This window comes from Sceloporus occidentalis, unplaced genomic scaffold (genome assembly GCF_023333645.1).
Source record: "Sceloporus occidentalis isolate IW3139 unplaced genomic scaffold, rSceOcc1.0.p SCAF_1, whole genome shotgun sequence".
Classification (NCBI taxonomy): Eukaryota; Metazoa; Chordata; class Lepidosauria; order Squamata; family Phrynosomatidae; genus Sceloporus; species Sceloporus occidentalis.
The window spans coordinates 108,614,853-108,633,704 of NW_028316981.1; the positions used below are offsets into that span (position 1 = coordinate 108,614,853).

Sequence of the window (18,852 nt, forward strand, 5' to 3'; positions counted from 1 at the left end):
GCAGTATGCATGGAAGTCTATAATCAGTTTGCTACATCACTGAATTGTATTGTTTGATTAATGCCTTTTGTTATCATCACAACACTACACAATCTTTGAGGTAATAATTATGCTAGAATTGCAAGCTGTCATCATGCCTTTTCCTGCTCCCATGCATTTTCATGCAATTTCCACCTGATTAAACATCAGGATAAAACATTGTACAAAATCTGTAAACTAATCATCCCAGGAAGAATGGGATATTATCCCTTCCCATTTATCTTAAGCAGCAGGTTGCTTCCTCTTGCCTTTACAATATGGAAGCAGATCAAACACAGTAGTAACAAAGTACTTTGTGGCCCTCACCCATCAGTCAGGAGACTTCATTTGCACACTGTAAGTGTGAATCTAGAACAGTAATCAAAGGACAGATAATGGGCAGAAAAATAACTGTTAACACTTGAGGTCTGGCTTATCGACAGAGGAAGATGATCCTCAAAAAGGCAATGAAATTATTATTATTATTATTATTATTATTATTATTATTATTATTATTATTATTTTCTTACCCGCCTCTCTCCATGGATTGAGACGGGGAACAACAGTTAGAACACATCAGTTAAAATACACATCAATTTAAAATGAGATATAAATGTAAAGGATGCCGATAGGGCTAGGTATGTACAGATGAATTTTTAAAAGCTGTTTCATAGAATCATAAACTTAGAGGAGAGCACAAGGACCATCCAGTTCAACCTCCTGCAATGCAGGAATACATATTCAAACCACTCCCGATGGGTGACCATCCAGCCTCTGTTGAAAAACCTCCAAAGAAGGACATTCCCCCACACTCCGAGAGAGTGTGTTCCACTGTCAAACAACTCTTATCGCCAGGAAGTTCTTTGCAATGTTAAGGTGGAATCTCTTTTCCTGTAACTTGAATCCATTGTCCTTGTCTATGGAACAGCATAAAACAAGCTTGCTCCATCCTCAGTATGACATCCTTTCAAATATTTAAACATGACTGTCATGTCGCTTCTTAACCATCTCTTTTCCAGGCTAAGCATACCCAGCTCACTAAACCACTCCTCATAGGACATGGTTTCCAGACCTTTCACCATTTTAGTCACCCTACTTTGGACACGCGCCAGCCTGTCAACATCCTTCTTGAATTGTGGTGCTCAGAAATGGACCCAAAGCAGAATAAAGTAGTACTATTATTTCCCTTGATCTACACACTATACTGTTATTGATGCAGCCTAGAATTACATTGACTTTCATAGCTGCTGCATGACACTGCTCTCACGTATTCAGCCTGTGAGCCACTAAAATTCTTAAATCCATTTCAAACATGCTGCCATCAAGCCAACCGTCCCCCATCCTATATCTGTACATTTCACTTTTACTATAGGTTATAAGCCAAATTTACAACATTGTAATTACACTAATTCGCTTTTACAGTCATTGCACCATTGCAACAGCTGAAACTGCCCCTCAAAACCTCCTTTGCAAATCCTTTGCAGTTTTGCACAGCAATTTCCAAAGTACTGGAAAATGGGATGGTGAGCAATGAAGGAAACTGTGAGCACACCATGCTGGGATCCCTGCTGCTTCCTGTTGCAGCACACCCCACTACCAGGACAGGGCTTGATGCATCATTATTCACTGTCCCACTCTTCAGCATCTTGCAAACCCCTCTGTTGGGGAGGGGGCTTCAGGCTCCAGAGGGGTAGCATTGAGGAATGTAGCTAAGTTGTCATAGCTATGTTCCCAATGGATCTTGGTCAATTGTTTTTTTTTTTTAATTCACAGAACAAGGGTCTACAAACCAACTGTCTCAAGCAAGCTATAGCCAGTGTGCTTACAAAAGCTTGGATAAAAAGGTCCGCATTTAAAATCCCCATTCATACAGTCCGTAACCTCAGTGCATGGAGGCATTTGATCTGAAGAAAGGTTTGATCTGCATACAGTTGGCATGAGTAGAAGCCTTCATACAATAGGGAACTTTCATGGAGGCAGGGGGCCCTGTTACATAAAGGCTCCTACTATGAGAACGCAAATAGAAGGCTCCTTAAGACCACTCAGGTCAAAATGATTAAAAAATGCACACTGAGGGTGGTCCATCCTCAGCATGCATGTACATGTGAAAGGGATCTAGGAGTCCTAGTAGACCAGAAATTGAATGTGAGACAATACCATGATGCAGGAGCTTTTAAAAGCCAATGCAATTCTAGGTTGCATAAATAGAAGTGTAATGCCTAGACTGAAGGAAGTAATAGTGCCGCTCTATTTTGTTTTGGTCAGGCATCACCTGGAATACTGCATCCAACTCTGGGCCCCACAATTCAAAAATTATGTTGACAAACTGGAGCGTGTCCAGAGAAGGTGACCAAAATGGTGAAGGGTCTGGAAACCATCTCTTATGAGGAAAGACTTAGGGAGCTGGGTATGTTTAGCCTGGAGAAGAGATGGTTAAGGAGTGATTTGATAGCCCTGTTTAAATATTTGAAAGGATGTTATATTGAGGATGGAGCAAGCTTGTTTTCTGCTGCTTCAGAGACTAGAACATGGAACAAGGGATACAAGCTACAAGAAAAGAGATTCCACCTCAACATTAGGAGGAACTTCCTGACAGTAAGAGCTGTTTAGCAGTGGAACACGCTCCCTTGGAGAGTGGCAGAGTCTATTTCTTTGGAGGTTTTTAAACAGAGATTATGCAATATCAGATCATTGTTCCCATTATGTTTTAGGTTTGCACATCTTTCTGGGGAATTTTAACCCTGTGTGTTATTCACACATGCCTAGGCAACCTCCCTCACCATGGCAACCACTGGTATCTCCTGTCCCGTCCTGGCAGACTGAGGAGCCCTTCCCAGAACTTCTCCTCTCTACTCTGAAAAAGGCTCAGAGGGACTGAAGGGGAAGTCAACCAGGCAATCCAGATCGATTCAGTAGTGTATTTACACTACATATTCAGTAGCGTATTCACACCAAAGGTGTGGATAGATGTGGATCTTTCAAGAAAACTCAGGAAAAACATGGAATCCAGTATCCCAGGTTAAATTTGGGTAGCCTTCTCCCAACATGCACCAAGTGCATTCGGGACAAGTGTGAACACTAACAAAATAACCCGGGTTCAGGGATGCTTTGTTTGTTTATTCCTGCATGGCAGTGGGTTGGAACTGATAGCTCTTGAGGTCTCTTCCAACTCTGTGTTTCTGTGATTATATTATTCTATTTCCCACCATGGTCAACCAGAAGTGGAAAATTCAAAAGCAGAACAAGAGGGCAGTAATGCAACTCTATTGTTGTTCCCCAGCCTTTACATTCAGAGGCCAGGATATACTAACAAGCAATTTATGAATAGGAGTAATCAATAGTCTCACCCTCCAAATATTTATCTCACCCTGTTGAGCTATCTAAGCTGTTGGACATCACACACTATAGTAGTAAATCCTTTTGTATGTATGGGTAATGTGTGAAGCTGCACCCCTTTTTTCTTTACCCTGGATCTCAGATCCATTCAGCTTTCAATCTCTCCATATCATGCCTTGCACTTATCCTGATATTATTTTGAAATAAGGCAAACTCTTTTTTATTTTCTTGAGTCTTTTTAATTCAATTATATCTGCTTCAGGTTAGTTGGATTTGTTGTATTTATGCTGTCATTCTTTTTAATACATTTTTATTTCTCAGTTTAAGCATTAATTTATTGATTGGTTTATATTTTGTACAGTATGCTGATAATTTCATTGAAGAAGAGAGTATAAAAGATTCAAATAAAACAAGTAGAAGAATATGTACATCTGAAACGAAAACAGTGAGATGTTTCACTGCTCAGAAGATGTCGGGTCGGTCACTTTTATCCAATCTCAAGTCAGACTTTGCTGAATAGATTGCTAGCCATTCAACATATAAGGTATCAGTGGAGTGATCATTAACTTTCCAAAAGAGCTGGGACACATTAAAGAAATAAAAAAATCAGATTTCCAATGCTGACTCTGCCTATACTGTGACACCTTGATAGGTGTCACATTATGGTCAAACTATACTTGCAATTTTATTCAGTATTCAGCTGTATCAATCTATCAATAGACACTACTAGTGGAATGGATTTCCATCCCTCCTTTGCCTGCCCATACACCTTTTAAATCCACTCTGGAAATTTGGAGGATGTTTCAGAGCAAATGGGGGATATGAGAATGTACAGATGAGGAGAGGAAGTTTTGTTCTGTGAACAGTCTGCTGAAGCTATATTGGATGTTGTCCATAATGAAAGAAATCTCCAATCAGCATTACATTAAAAAAGAAGAAAGAGGATAAGCTGGGGTGTAGACCTCACGTAGGTCACTTAAACCCTTTATTTTCCCTTTTAAAATTGCCTCACCAGCTGCTATAAGCGCTCTAGAGAAACATCGCTAATTACGTAGGTATTATGTGAATATCTAAAGGTGACCTTATACAAATAGTCCAGGGGGTGGATAAGAGTTAAATCCTCAATCCTCTATGTGCAGTCTGGAGAAACTAGTCAGACAGAAACTTTTCTTCCTCTCTCATAATACTAGAACCCAGAATCATCCATTGAAGGTCAACAGTGGGGCAAATATAAGGAATTGCTATTTCATAGACTGCACAGTTAAAATGTGGAATTCAGTGCCGCAAGATGTAAAGATGAATGCCAGTCTTAATGGCTTTGAAGGGGTGGGGGTCAAATACAATCTGGAAGGATGTCAAGAACAATAGCTATCTTTTAAGATGGCTGCACATCACCTCCTGTAGTAGAAACAATATGCTTCTGTGTATCTTTTTCCAGGAGCACAAGACAAAGGGTACAGCTGCATTCATATTCTGCTGGTGGGATTCATATAGACAACTAATTGGCATCTGTGTGAACAGAACGCTGGACATGATAGAGGTTTGATCTGATCCAACAAGGCTCTGAGTTCCTTGTCATCATGAAGGAATCAAGAGTGTCTGCAGCTCCTGATAAGATTTAGCATTTCTGCAGCTACTATTTGTAATCCAAATCATTTTCTTTAGAAGATAAGTGGAGCACCAGGATACAAGTATGTATCTCCAAGCAACACCCATAGCAAGTACATTTCTATACCCAGCATAAGTACATGATCTCTTGATAACCCAATAGAAGAAAGTTTCAAAATTAAAGAATTTATCCAAGTTGATCTAAAAGGGTCTGTTAGTATTAACGGGGCCAAACCAATAGGGTTAAAAAGCAATTTTAACCATACATTAAATTTGCCTATCCAAATATGAGCCTCAATTGATAACATTCCAATTTCAAGATGGATTATAACATTTGGTACACATTTTGGGATGCCCAGGATCGATCTTAAAAACTTGGTTTGGACAACCTCAAAAGGAACAAAATTACTGAAAGAACAAACCTCCAAACCATACAATAGCTGAGCTAGAATTTTAGCAATGAAGACTTGCAACGCAGCAGGTACGTATCGGCCTCCCTTGTTATGGAAGAAGGAACAGAGAGCTCTGATACTTCTTTGGACATTCATTAACGCATTTTTTTTGGTGTAAGTTAGCAAGACCCTTTTCATGCAAAATTATTCCTAAATATTTATAGAATGGAACCTGTAGTTATTGCTAACTGACCACTTATGATAGATTTTTGTTTTAGTATAGTTAATTTCCAAAGAATCTTTCTTACATAATGAGCCATCATCTTCCTGTTTTTACATATTTTATCTTTATACCATTTTATATAAAATGTCACAGATATGGCATTGAAAAAGTTCATTGATAACTGTATAATTATGCCAATGTTTTAATTTTTTTTTCTTTTCCTAAATCTTGAAAAGGTTTTGTGGAATGAGGATGTGGTATCCGACTGTTGACTGTGCCAATGTCTTATAATAATGTGTGAATTTTGTGATGCTATAGGGGATGGGACTGTGGGCATTCTCCCCTTCTACTTGGATATATAGAAGATACACATCTTCATTCGGAGTAGAATGTTGATACATTTGTGCTACGGCAGTACATCTGATGCTATATGTTTTGTATTTTTGCTATATTTTGGTGCTGGCCATGTGCCGTAATAAATTCATTCTCATTCTCATTTCTATACCGCTTATATACTCCTTAAGTGGTTTAAAAAGTGTAGGCTAATTGCCCCCAACAATCTGGATATTCATTTTAGTGACCTCGGAAGGATGCAAGCCTGAGTCGAGCATGAGCCCCTTTGGCTGGGATTGAACTCTCAACCTTATGGTTTGTGAGTGAGTGGCTGCAGTACAGACATTTAACCAATGCACCATCAGGGCTCCTAGGACAAAGAACAGCCAATGCACATCACCCTTGGAGGTGCTTCACACAATTAAGCTTTTCAGCCTGCAAATCTGACTTACTTACCTGTGAGTAAACATACATAGGATTATGCTCTTATGTGTGGAAAAAAAAAGATGAAATGACAGGGGAAAAATCAGGACAATTAAAAGTCATAATGATCATGATCCACCAATCTGAAATAAAATTCCATGAACAAGGCACAGCAGTTGCACAATAAAATCTCATCTGGAAGCATCTTTAGCATGGAATGATTCTGAATGTGGTCCACCCCCCTTCCCATTATTGCACAGAAACTAGAAGCCGTCCACTTGAAATCTGAATTATAAATGCAGGACTCTCTGCCCCCACCAAAACTGGCAGTGTAAGTCTCACTTTTGCTAACAGCCAAAGTTCCCAAGCTTTAAATGAGAGCCCTCTCTGTTTTGGAATGCAGGGGCTCTATTAGAAATCATGCTAAAAATGGCATTTTAATTCCCTCAGTGACTTAACTGTGTGCCAGTGATAAGTTTTTAAAAATCTTGAAAAAGTAATCCAGCTATTCTGCTTAAGGATCCAAAAGTCAGAATTATTTGTCCTGGGTCACACATCCTTCATCAGAATAAAAATTAGTTTTCAAAAATGTGTTTATTTCTGCTCTACTTTCCCTTATCAGGCTTGATTCAGTAAAAATTAAAATGAGTATCAGATATTTACAATCTGAAAAGGTCTAAAAAAGGAAGTGGGTAAAAAAAGTTGCATAAAGACGGGAGCTGCTAAATAATGGGGCTTTTGTGAGGCTTCTCTCATTATGATAAACACATTGTTTAATTTCCAGGAGCTAATTAAATTGGATATCAACTTGTACTTTAATTCTGTACTGTACTAAAGTGGTAATATATGCCAGTCACAAAGTTACAAATCTGCAAACTCAGAAATGGAGCTCATTTATGCACAGTTGAGATGGATTTCCAAAAGCCCCAGTGCTGAAAATTCCTGGGGTTTTAATAACAATTTGAAATTCGATATATCATCTAAACTGCTGAATACGTAAGTGTGCTGAAAATATGCACACCAGTGCAGAATACACCTTTGCATTCTCTACACATACTTAAAACATTATACCGTTTCTTCTTGGCTAGCTTGCTCTTGGTTCACTGTCCTTAGAAACTCATTGCCTTGGGGGTAACCTAATGCTGAGAGAGGAACAGGCAAGAGCCAGTCTTTATCTTGAATTTCCTTAAAGCTTCTTTTGAACTGCTTGTGTGGTGCTTGCAGCTTTCAATCAACATCCTCCCTGTTTTCACATTGTATATTTTCACTGTTTGAAAAGCCAAAGATTACCTCCTTTAGGGAAATTTTGCTAAATAAATCTGTAACCACCAATTTGAATACAATATTGCTAAGGAGACTCATTCTAAACTGCGTTGTTCCCTGGAGCTTGTGATCATATGTTAGCAGAATGAGGGTGCTAATGAGAAAGCTGAGTTTAAAATGAACTTGCTGGGGTGGAGGGAAAGAATGAAACATACAAAAAGTAACACAGAAAATGGGAGTTCTACAACCAAGCTTTTATACAAACAAAGGCTCTCATAATTTGTTGGAAAGACTGTTATCAGCAGGGAGATTTCTGCTCATCTACATAAGCAGTAGGGAACTTTTCACCCAGAAGCCCATGTTAGCATGGCCAATGGTGTGAACCGCCGATGCTCCAACATCTCACAGATGAAAACTGGGGTGTGTATGGTCAAGATAGCAAATGCTTTTAATGGAGGGGGGGGGGGGAGAGCAAGAATCTAGGAGAGGCTGCAGCACTTTGTTTATGCCTGAACCTACTGAGAAGGGCAAGATTCTGATCTCTGCTCTTCTCTCACTGCTGAATTAACTGAATACAAATTTTGGCCTATGGAATGCCAGACCTCCCCCCCCCCCCCCACTTTTGGCAGCCTTCAAGCCTTTACAAGTGGGAATCACTGCTCTAGAGGGCTGTAGCTGGGCTGTTGTATATGCCATTTTGATAACTATGGCGGGGTACATACCGGGTCTGCCGCCGCCGCCAGTAGGTCCGCGGGGGAGCCGGAGCCTTCAGACGGCCCGACTCCCGCGCGGACCGAAAAAGAAGCTCCAAAATGGAGCTTCTTTTACCGTCGCGTTTGCGACGTAGCGAGGCGCCAGGGGCGCGCTCGCTACGTCACAAGCGGCGCGACGCGTACGGACGCTCAGCGTCCGATACGCAAAGATGGCGGTGCCCATGTGGAAGGGGCGCCGCCATCTTGAACGTATAGAATACGTACTAGGGTTAGGGGGGTGCGGAAGCACCGCCCCTTCCTAACCCTAGTACGTATTCTATACGTACTAAATGGCGGTATGTATCCCGCCCATAAGTCACTTTGGTCATCACTTACTGTTTAGAGGCATATTGGGGCAACAAAATCATGAAAACCACACAGGGGGCTTAAGGTGTATTTTTTTCAGCTGAAAAACAAATTCATACCTTTGGGGGGAAAGGGGTGTGGTGGTGGTGATGAACGGCCCTTAGAGGATTGGTGAGGATTCCAAGACTGACATCCCAAAAGCCTAGGGTTGCCATAATTGTCCACTATTACCAGGGATAAAATGTAGGACAAATTTGAGACCAAACTGTAGGACTACTGCAGGACAAAACTCAGCCCAAAATGTAGGACATTTAAGAAAAACAGAGGACCTTAAATGAAAAGCCACTATCTGGAGAGAGCATAATTCCCAACACTGCCCACATGTACAGTGCACATTTTCAAACAGTATTCTTGCCTACAGCACAAAACCGTTCAAAGTTCATTAAATAAAGCCAATGATCCTCAAACTGGTTGTATTTGCACAGAAAAGGCAATCTAGTTCGTGAAATGTTGGAGCAGTAGCACCTGTGTGGTAACCAAATAGCATTAGCATCTGTTTTTGTAACTGCAAACCAAGTGCTATAGTCTCGGGGGGGGGGGGGGGATATTTTAAAAATCCCCGAAAATATGAGACCTTCCCAACTTTTCAGAAACTGTCCAAAACAATAAAGCTTCAACAATGCCAATTACTTAGCAGTACTGAAAAATGTTTAAAAATTCAGATAAATGCAGATAGAAGCAGTTCAGTAATTTCTTTGACATATAATTCTCCCTCACTTTATTTCCCTAGAATGGAGGGACTAGAAGCCATGAAGATCATCCTAAGAGTAGCGTAATGTATAGTGGGAACCTTTACATCACTTCTCAAATAAGACTACAGTAGACTATTTTTATCTCAACCATCCTCATCCCTTTTCTACTGTCTTCTGAGAGAAGTCTGGCTCCTTAAAATACAGAAAGCATTTCTACAGGCAACGATGCAGGGATCAGTCCCTAGGCTGAGAATAGACATTTGTCTGGGGTTTGCTTCTGGCAGCTTGTGTGCTCCAACTCTCAAATATGACTTTCTGATTAAATCTTTGTTTCAGCTGAGTATTTTATTTCAGTGCAGGGATGGGATGGAGTTGAGGAAAATGCAACTGTTCTTTCAGTTCAACTTTTGATGCTCAGGTTGATGAGATTTTCTTTTTGTGTTAAAATGCAAAATACAGTGTTTAACAAATCTAATGATTTATATTAGAAGTATATTAGATCTGAATGATAATTTGGGGTCCAGTTTGCAAGTTTAACAGTTAAATATTCTTCCTTGTATTTGGCATGTGATCAACTGCAAACAAGGCCAGGGCTTGTTAAATTGATTTGAGAAACTGGTGTATGTTTTATGGATAAGAGGAAACATGTAACCAAAATATGGAGTTACAGCTGAAAAAATGATGTGGAATTGTTGAAAAAAAGGTGTGTGTGTGTCACATAATGTAAACTGAATACTAATGAGTTCTGAAAAGGCAAGGAAGCACAACTGAACAAACTATTATTCACAGCAGGAATAATATGCACATCAAGATGGATAGAAATACTAATCCAAAATACACATTAATCAGCCAAAATGTCACACATTTAAGCATATTCATCTTTACCCTTAGAATGTTAACTCTAGAAAATATGTAGTATTAGCACGACAAAATATGATATACAGCTATGTGATGTCTCAGAACTAAAACAAAAGAAGAAGCAAGAAATAACTGAATTGTATACACACACACACACACACACACACACATATGAACAAGTGTAAGAAAACAAATTTTAGCCAGGTTTTAGAAAGCAGCAAAATAAACAAGCCACAACTGAATTTCTATTAGTGTTTGTAGAGCTCTCTTGGGATCAGATTATGTAGCACCATCACCTCAAGTGCTGCACTGTATCTAGTGTACAAATTACATTGTCTGCCTTTGTATCACAGAATACAGATCTGTAAGTGTCTTTTTTTAAAAAAAAAAAAAGCCCAAGATGTAAATAATACTTTTATTTAATTTTCTCATACTGTTTGTTTTGATATTAAGATTAGTTCATATAGTCAACAAGTTGTTTACAAAGTAAATTAAAAATGTATGAAAGCTTTGCAAAGCATATACTAGAACTCATCTAAGTGAAATGGCTTCATAATTTCCTAGTCACTTCTCTTACAACTTCCACTAGGAGAAAATGGTCCAGTATTGATTTCTCTTTAGATTATAAAGTGTGCCATCTATTTGTACAGCAATTACTACTCAGTTTACTTCACAACCACATGGGATCAAAATATAGACTATTTTGGAACCAATCTGTCAACTCTTTCAGTAGCTACATGAGCAAACATTTAGGCTTTCTTTCTCCCACCACCACCTCTAAAATGCACATTTATTAATTGATTTTGATCAAAATTGGTATTTATACCTAGGTTTACTTCCCAAACATTTTTGTTCAGACTCACAAACAACTGGTAAAGTGTGGCTTTGGAGGGGGATTTGGTCCACTCTGCATGTAACTTGGTGTAAAACAAATGATAGTAAGTGCCACCATTTTTCATTCAAATCATAAGCAAAATTTTCAACATAAATCAAACCAAACAAGGTATGTTTTCTAAAATAAAATAAAAAAAACAGATTCAAATTTTGAAATATTCTGTGCTTTGAATAAAAGAAAGAGGCACGTTTTCATTTTGCCTTTGACACTGCTTTATTACCTGGGCATGTCTATTTGTCTGCAGAAAAAATACAATCTATTCTGAGAAAAAAAATACAGATAGTTCTTTGTGCTTTTTTTCCCAGTAAGCTAACCACAAGTAGAGTAAATAGACTAGTCTGTACTATTAAGGACCTTTGCCTACCTAAGAAAGGCGTTTTTAGAGCCAAGAGAAATCTGCCTGCGTAGTGCAATAATTCTCAATCAGCCTGTGTACACTCTAGGAGTGAAACTTTAATTTTAGGTGTCCAAATTAAATAATATAATTCTTTAAAGGAAGAGAAATTCTAAACTACTCTAATACATACCACAGGGATAGGCAAATTATGAGCTCAAGGGCTCCACTGTGCTCCTCTTTCATCACCCCTATAAATATTATTATTGGGCCCTACTCTGAAACATTTCTTTGGTTATAGTCAGCAAGTCACTTTCTTAGAATGGAGCTGCCTATATCATTCGACTTCAGATGCAGGAATTATATGGTGAACTACAACTTGTATCAGCCCTAGCCAGCACAGCCAAAGTTGAGGAATAACATGAGCCAAATGTTGGCAGCCCGACGTCAACTGGAGGGTGGCACTTTGACAACCACACTGTTCAGTCAATACTGTACCATCATTAGTGACAACTCTTATATCATTACATCTTACCTACTCATGTAGTAATGCTCCTCCAGATTTACCCTCCTACCACTTTGGAATGATGTACTTTAATATCATAATCCTTTGCTGGATCCTAGTATAAAATCTAATTATATGAGGGAGGCTATATTATTATTATTATCATTATTATTATTATTATTTACCCACCTGTCCCCATGGATTGAGGTGGGGAACAACAACAATTGACAGATAAATATCAGTTAAACAGACATCAATTTAATAGGATAAACAAGATGTACACATATTAAAACAATCCACATTAAAAAATTCATCATTTAAAATTCACAATTTAAAAATCATCTGGATAGGCCTGCCGAAAGAGATTGGTCTTTAATGCTCTTATAAATTCAGACGTTTATCACACTATACCCTTAAAGTGCCACAATTCCAGTTTGACTCCTCTAGCTGCCTCCTGTTGCATTCTGGGATTTGCAGTTTTAAAGAGGGGTATTTAGAATTCTCAGGCAGAGAACTTCTCTGTCTGAGAATTCTAAATACCCCTCCTTAAAACTGCCAATCCCAGAATGCAACAGGAGGCAGCTAGAGGAGTCAAACTGGAATTGTGGCACTTTAAGGGTATAGTGTGATAAACATCAGCGTATTCAGCTGTAGAATCTCTTCCGGCAGGTCATTCCACAGTCTAGGGATGACTGAGGAAAAAGTTCTCTGGCTGACAGTTGTCAACCTAGTTCTGGCTGAGTGGAGTAAATATCCACCAGAGGACCTGAGTATATGAGGTGGATTATATGGGAGGAGGCAATCCTGTAGGTAACCTGGACCCAAACCATGCAGGCTTTAATGGTAATAACCAGCACTTTGTATGTTGCCTGGAAACTAACTGGTAGCTGGTGGAGTGATTTTAATATCGGTGTAATATGATAAATCCTGAATGTCCAAGTAATCAATTTGGCTGCCCTGTTGTGAATCAAGTGAAGGTGTGCGAATGCAGATGACCGAAGCAGATAGTAAGCAGTCCGGGCTGCCACATCTATCTGCACTGTCATTTGGAGCCACAGATCCAGAAGAACCCACAAGTTGCAAACACAGTCTTTAAGGAGGAATGTTTATTCACTTTTAAATAAGATTGAAGCCCACTTAATGTCCTTAGGTGAGCCACATACTCTCAGCCTCAGAAAACCAGTGACAGGTTCACTTAGGGTCACCATACATCAGAAACAACTTGAAGGCACACCACCACAACAACAAACTACTGGTATAATCCTTTCTTTCTTAACACTCCCCCCGCTGCTTTAAGACTTCTATGAAAATCTTAATAGTGAAAACATTAATTAAGACAATAATGAAAGAGTAATCTATTCTGGAAAAAGATCTTCCCTGCAATGCTATTGATATCAATCCATGGACGCCTTCCTCCTGTTAGCAAATGGGCTGGAATGCACATCATTATTAAGAATATAAATCTTTTTTCTTTCTTTCTTTCTTGTTCCATCAAAACAATAAAAACATATTGTTGTTTCAGAAAAGAGGAAATTGGAACCCATGTTCAACACTATTAGGGGCATCATTTGAAAAGTATTCCTGCAACAACATTACTTGATGAATACCAATGGAAGGCATTGCAGTGATGCTGGAGAGAATATTTACTGGAATACTGAGTGTGGCTGCTTGTAGTGGCAGCAAAATGAAGAAACAAAGACCATTACTGTCTCAATGCACAGGAGTATCAGATTACCACACCATTAAACAATGTCCTATATAATGAAGTGCTCTAGATGTCTATGTCAGTGAAAGCAAACAGAATTTGCAGTTGTGAATGCTGCTTCTTACCAATATGGTTCAGGAAGCTACCAAAACTGTAAACAATAGCTTTCAGTTTAAAAGAGAAACATGCACTTTGCCCTCAATTCAGAGGCAAAATCTCAAATAAGATTTCTGAAAACAGTTTCTTAAAAGAACAAAATGAATAAATAAAGATTAAGTAGTACACAGCAATTCCAATAATAGTCATTTTAAAAGCAGACTGGATAAACAAGGTTAGACGTTTAGCTGTATCTGGATGTTAAAGAAAATCTAAGTAAATCTTTTCCTTCCCCTGTCTTTCAGAACTGAAGCTAAACATGATTAATCAACTGCCCTTTAAATCCCAATAAATGAGAGAATGGCCAAGAACTTGCTTTGGAATAAATTCCTCTGTATAAAATATTAATCTGTTAGAGTTTACATTTTTGGAAAAACACTGTAACCCTAAATGTGACAGGCAAATTAGGTCTCAAACAGAGGTTAAATAAATTCACTTTTAAAAGAAGAATTGTCCAGGGAGACCAATAGAAAAGTTCTGGTGCAACCAAAACATACAGCTAGAGCTAGTCTGTTTTATCTGCATCTGGAAGCAAACATTTATAAGCAGGTTTACAATATTTCTGATAGCAAAAGTTTATATACCAAGAAGAAGAAAACTACACAAAAATTTGGATATTTTGTTACGTCCTGGCTCCCCAGTACAACCAATAATATTCCTAGTGTATCTAACACCCAGTTTTAGGACTTACTTGTCACTTGTACATAGGGAACAAGATAAATTACTGCTTCCAACAACTTTGCCACATTGGAACTCAGAATCTTTTCAGGATGTAGTTATTGTATTTGAGCCTTAAACATCTGTCATTACAAAGATGCACAACTGCAGCAGGGAAAGTGAAGTATGGGAAATCAAGGAAGGTAATATTCTTGCCGACCTAATTCTTTTTTAAAATCAATTCCATCTTAAAGTTGATGATAGTGCACTTAAAAGAAGTATGCACAAGCCCTTATTGGAACACTGCTACTTTGTTTTAATTAGGATTCTAAGTGGTGCTATCAAACGTTATGCGTTAGCATTACTTCCAAATGCAAGGGCAGCCAAATCCTACTGCCCCGCTTACAATTCTGTATCTCAGACCTGTAGACACAGATCTGTAGGCACATTTACAAGAGGGCTTCCAGGCTTCTCTAGGACCTGTTTTGTTGTTGTCTCTCCTCTTCTGCACAGAAATAGGGAGTCTCCCTAGAGGCTTTGAATCCCCCTGTTCTTTTTGAAGTACAGAATACAAATTTTTCCTCTGTGTTTTTACTTACACTTTCTGTAAGAGAGTTTTAAATGTTTTGTGCTTGCTGCTATCCTTGGAATTGTTAGGGGGCATCTAAGACACATTTTTAAACAACCAAGCATGTTATAATTTATTTCAAAATTTTTATGACTGGATTTTGTTGTATGTTGAGATACAATGATATAGATATTTCAGTTAAAGTTGTAAGGTTATCAGGGATAGTGCCCAGTCCTTTAAAAAGTGTAAGGTGTCACTTTACTATATGTTCTTTTGCTGACTCATAGAGAGCAAGGCTGAGGTTTTGCTTTTCAGCAAGAAGGAGAAATAGTTGGCAAACAGGGCAGGGGGCTAGTAAAATGCAAAGGCTCAATTCTCTCTCCAGTTACTTAGATTTTTTACAAGGACAGGCACAATTTCTAAATGGAGATTTGGCAGTCTTATGTTCCCTGGACAATTTCAATAAAATAAATGGATGGATTGAAGATGGATGGTTTGTTTCCTGAATAATGTCCGTATGTTACCTCTACAAAGAGGTTTGTTAACTGAAATGCAAATTTTATACAAAGAAAAGTCCACTCCTGACTGCTTCAGAGTAATTGCCAATAGCAGTCAGTTAATGTTCTTCATAATGTTATGAATTTGTACACATGAAAAGAAATTGAAACTGATTATGAAAAGAACTCTTGTAGTGTTTTTTTCAAGCACATTCCAGGAGAAATAAGAAAAGCAGTAAATCTTACATACACTGCATTTACATACCCTGTAGCTGCCCGGATTTGACAGGGACAGTCCCACTTAATCCTGTCATCCCACTCTTTCAGCTGCTTTTAAAATGTCCCAGTTTCTGACTTCTCTTCCAGTTTCCCCACTCTGTCCTCAGTTTCCTCCATTTCAAGTTCAGATTGCAAAACTAGTTTGCATTCAGTCAACTCAGAAGTGGCAGAGGAGAGGATGGGGCAGGATCTTGCTCTTCCTTGTAGACTCAGGGCCTGAACAGAAAGGCCAAAATAAAGCTGCTTCAGTTCACTTTGGAGGTATGCTGTTTAAATGATGCATGCATCCTAAGAGGCCGGAAGCTGCGGCAAAGCCATGCTCCAGTCCTATGGAGCATGGCTGTGCCGCAGCTTCTGGCATCTTAAGATGTGTGTGTCCTCGGTGAAAGCTATTGAGAAAGTCAACAGTGCACTTACACCTGTGCTCACAGTGGTATCCAATAGAAGCAGGTGGAGTCCACTGATGGAGTTGATTGGACTGGCAGAGGATGACGCGGTCCCCATTGGGTTATCTGGGGTGGGGGACAGTGTTAAAGTGGGAAGCAAGGTCCTGACAAAGCATTGGAAAGTTGTCCCAGAGAGGATTAACTGAACCTTGGGCCAGCACCAGGTCTCCAGGCTGACATTCCTTTCGTGGAATATTGCAAGCTGGCAAGGAAAGGCTATGGATCCCACTTTTCAAAGCTATATGGCATAGTGTTATTCCAAGAGACTGGGGAGGTGGGAGTTGGAGTTAGATGGATTTACAAGCTACTCACTTGACTGAAGCTAGTGCTAGATGACGTCATTCTAAAGGAGGTCTTGGAGTTTTAGTTTCCACCAAGCTTCAAGCCACTCATGTTAATTTCACTTTGGTTGCTAATAGTGCAGTCTCATGGGTTATCAAACTCCAAATTAGTACTCTATTACTGATCAATGTTTATCTACCATCACTCCAGTATAAACAACAAAAGAAATATAGGTGGACTGAATTACAAAAATTCATCAGTAGAATGTCATGCTCATATCCCAATGCACCTATAATATTGGCAGGGGATTTTAATGCCAGAATTGGTCAAAATGATAAAGCTCTTTACAACCATTTTGGTGAGTTCTCTCCTGAACTAGAAATGGCCCACCCAATTCCTGACAGACGTTCCAAAGACCTGATTTGTAATTCTTCAGGCCTTTATATTTCTGAGGCACAGTACACACCGCCATAAAGTGGCATGCTCCCGGAGATACTAGGTTTAGAGACCATGCACCAACTGCACAGTCCCTAACTCTAGTATGTGTTGCGGGAGTCATCGTTACGTGGCACCGTCCACATGGCACACATAATGATGATGTTAATGGTGTGGCGCACATTTGATGTCTCTGCGCCACCCCAGGCCGCTTATGGTGGCCTGGTGGAGGTGCAGAAAGGAACTCCGAAATGGAACTCCTTTTGGGCCCCAGCATCGTTGGCGTGCTGTGGAGTTTCCACTATTGATTATTTTATTGTCTCCTATGAGCTGTTCAACTTGATGCTTAGCTTTGAAATTGGGGTACGTACAGAGAGTGACCATTTCCCTTTAATGCCGTCTCTATTTCTTCAGAACCAAGTTGTACATGCAGATTACGAACCATTGTTGACTACAGAGTTAGACATAGGAGCACCTAGAGTGAGATAGTCAGCAAAGGTAGAATGTATTGTAACTGCATTGCTTAATTCAGAAAACAGTATTAAATTACGGGAGTTTCTCTTGCCAGCCAGAACTCCTGAAGAGATCCTAAATTTATATCAGGAGATAGTCACAAATCTACAAAGGTGTCTGACACCAATAACCCCATAAAACAGAATCAAGTTTCTTATAGATCTAAACCTTGATTTGACCAAGAGTGTCTGGATATGAAGAATCTACTAATAAGTCATAATTAAAGATATAGGGAACTAAACTTGCCATCTTTACCATCTGACATCTTGTTCAAAAAAGCAAAAAAGCTAATTAAAGTAAAAAAGGAGTTGGCGATAAGAACAAACTGGGAGAAATTAATTGCTGTGGCAAGGACACATGACTCAGTCACTTTCTGGAAGATTGTGTCCAAGGGGTTAGATAATAAGGTAGGACTAACAGATTCCTATATTCCTGTTAAAACCTGGGAATCATATTTTATTAGTTTGTATGCGGTAAGACACACTGGGCATTGGAATTCACAAACATCACTGCAGAGTCTCCCTGATTGGCCCCCCGTTACCATCCCTGAAATAAAGAGGCTAATTTCTACGACCAAAGAAGGTAAAGCACCAGGGTATGATAACATTCCCACTGAGATGCTTAAAACAAATGGGAATTGGTGGGCCCCAATCCTTGCAATCCTTTTTACATGCATTGATCATTTTGCCTTAATACCAAAGGATTGGGGGCTTGCCATCATTAATCCAATATATAAAAAAGGAGCAACATCAGATCCAGCAAATTACAGGCCAATTAGCTTATTAAGTGTTATTAGCAAATTGTATGCCCATCACCTACTTGAAAAACTATTAACTTGGATGGAAGATGAAAACTTGTTGGAAGATGAGCAGGCGGGTTTTAGACCAGATTGCTCCACAGCAGAACAGATAGTCTTACAACACCTTGTTGACAAATATTCAACCAAGCCCAAGGGGTCTTTTTACACATCCTTTATTGATTTTAAGTCTGCCTTTGATATGATTCCCCGAGACAGACTATGGCAGAAATTAGAAACAACCAATACTGACAAACATCTGCTGTTTTTGATTAGCAGTCTTTATACGAAAACATGTCTGAAAGTTAGATGTAATAGGCTAGGCCACCTTACTAAGGTGTGTGTGTCATTTAAACAACATACCTCCAAAGTGACCTGAAGCAGCTTTATTTTGGCCTGTCTGTTTGGGCCTTCAGGAAAAAGCAAACTGCTACAACCTATCCTAACTTCCTAGTTTTTCCTCATTAACAGCTATTGACATCTTGACCAGACCCTGATATTGCTTGGCCACACAAATCCC

The 18,852-nt window shown here is 39.2% G+C and overlaps 2 protein-coding genes across 7 annotated transcripts in view; one reads left to right on the forward strand and one right to left on the reverse strand.

The window, feature by feature from the left end:
• Positions 1 to 18,852, reverse strand: part of LOC149321946 (dedicator of cytokinesis protein 2-like) — a 348,354-nt gene that overhangs the window by 174,542 nt on the left and 154,960 nt on the right. The gene's annotated exons all lie outside the window — the stretch shown is intronic.
• INSYN2B (inhibitory synaptic factor family member 2B) overlaps positions 1 to 18,852 on the forward strand; it is a 100,404-nt gene that overhangs the window by 37,783 nt on the left and 43,769 nt on the right. Inside the window, exon 1 of one of the 6 annotated variants that reach the window (XM_089531850.1) lies at positions 5,118 to 5,443. The exons of the other annotated variants lie outside the window; for them this stretch is intronic. The gene's annotated coding sequence lies outside the window, so the exon portion shown is untranslated. Of the gene's footprint in view, positions 1 to 5,117; positions 5,444 to 18,852 lie in introns of those variants that run through there. 6 annotated transcript variants of the gene reach the window in all.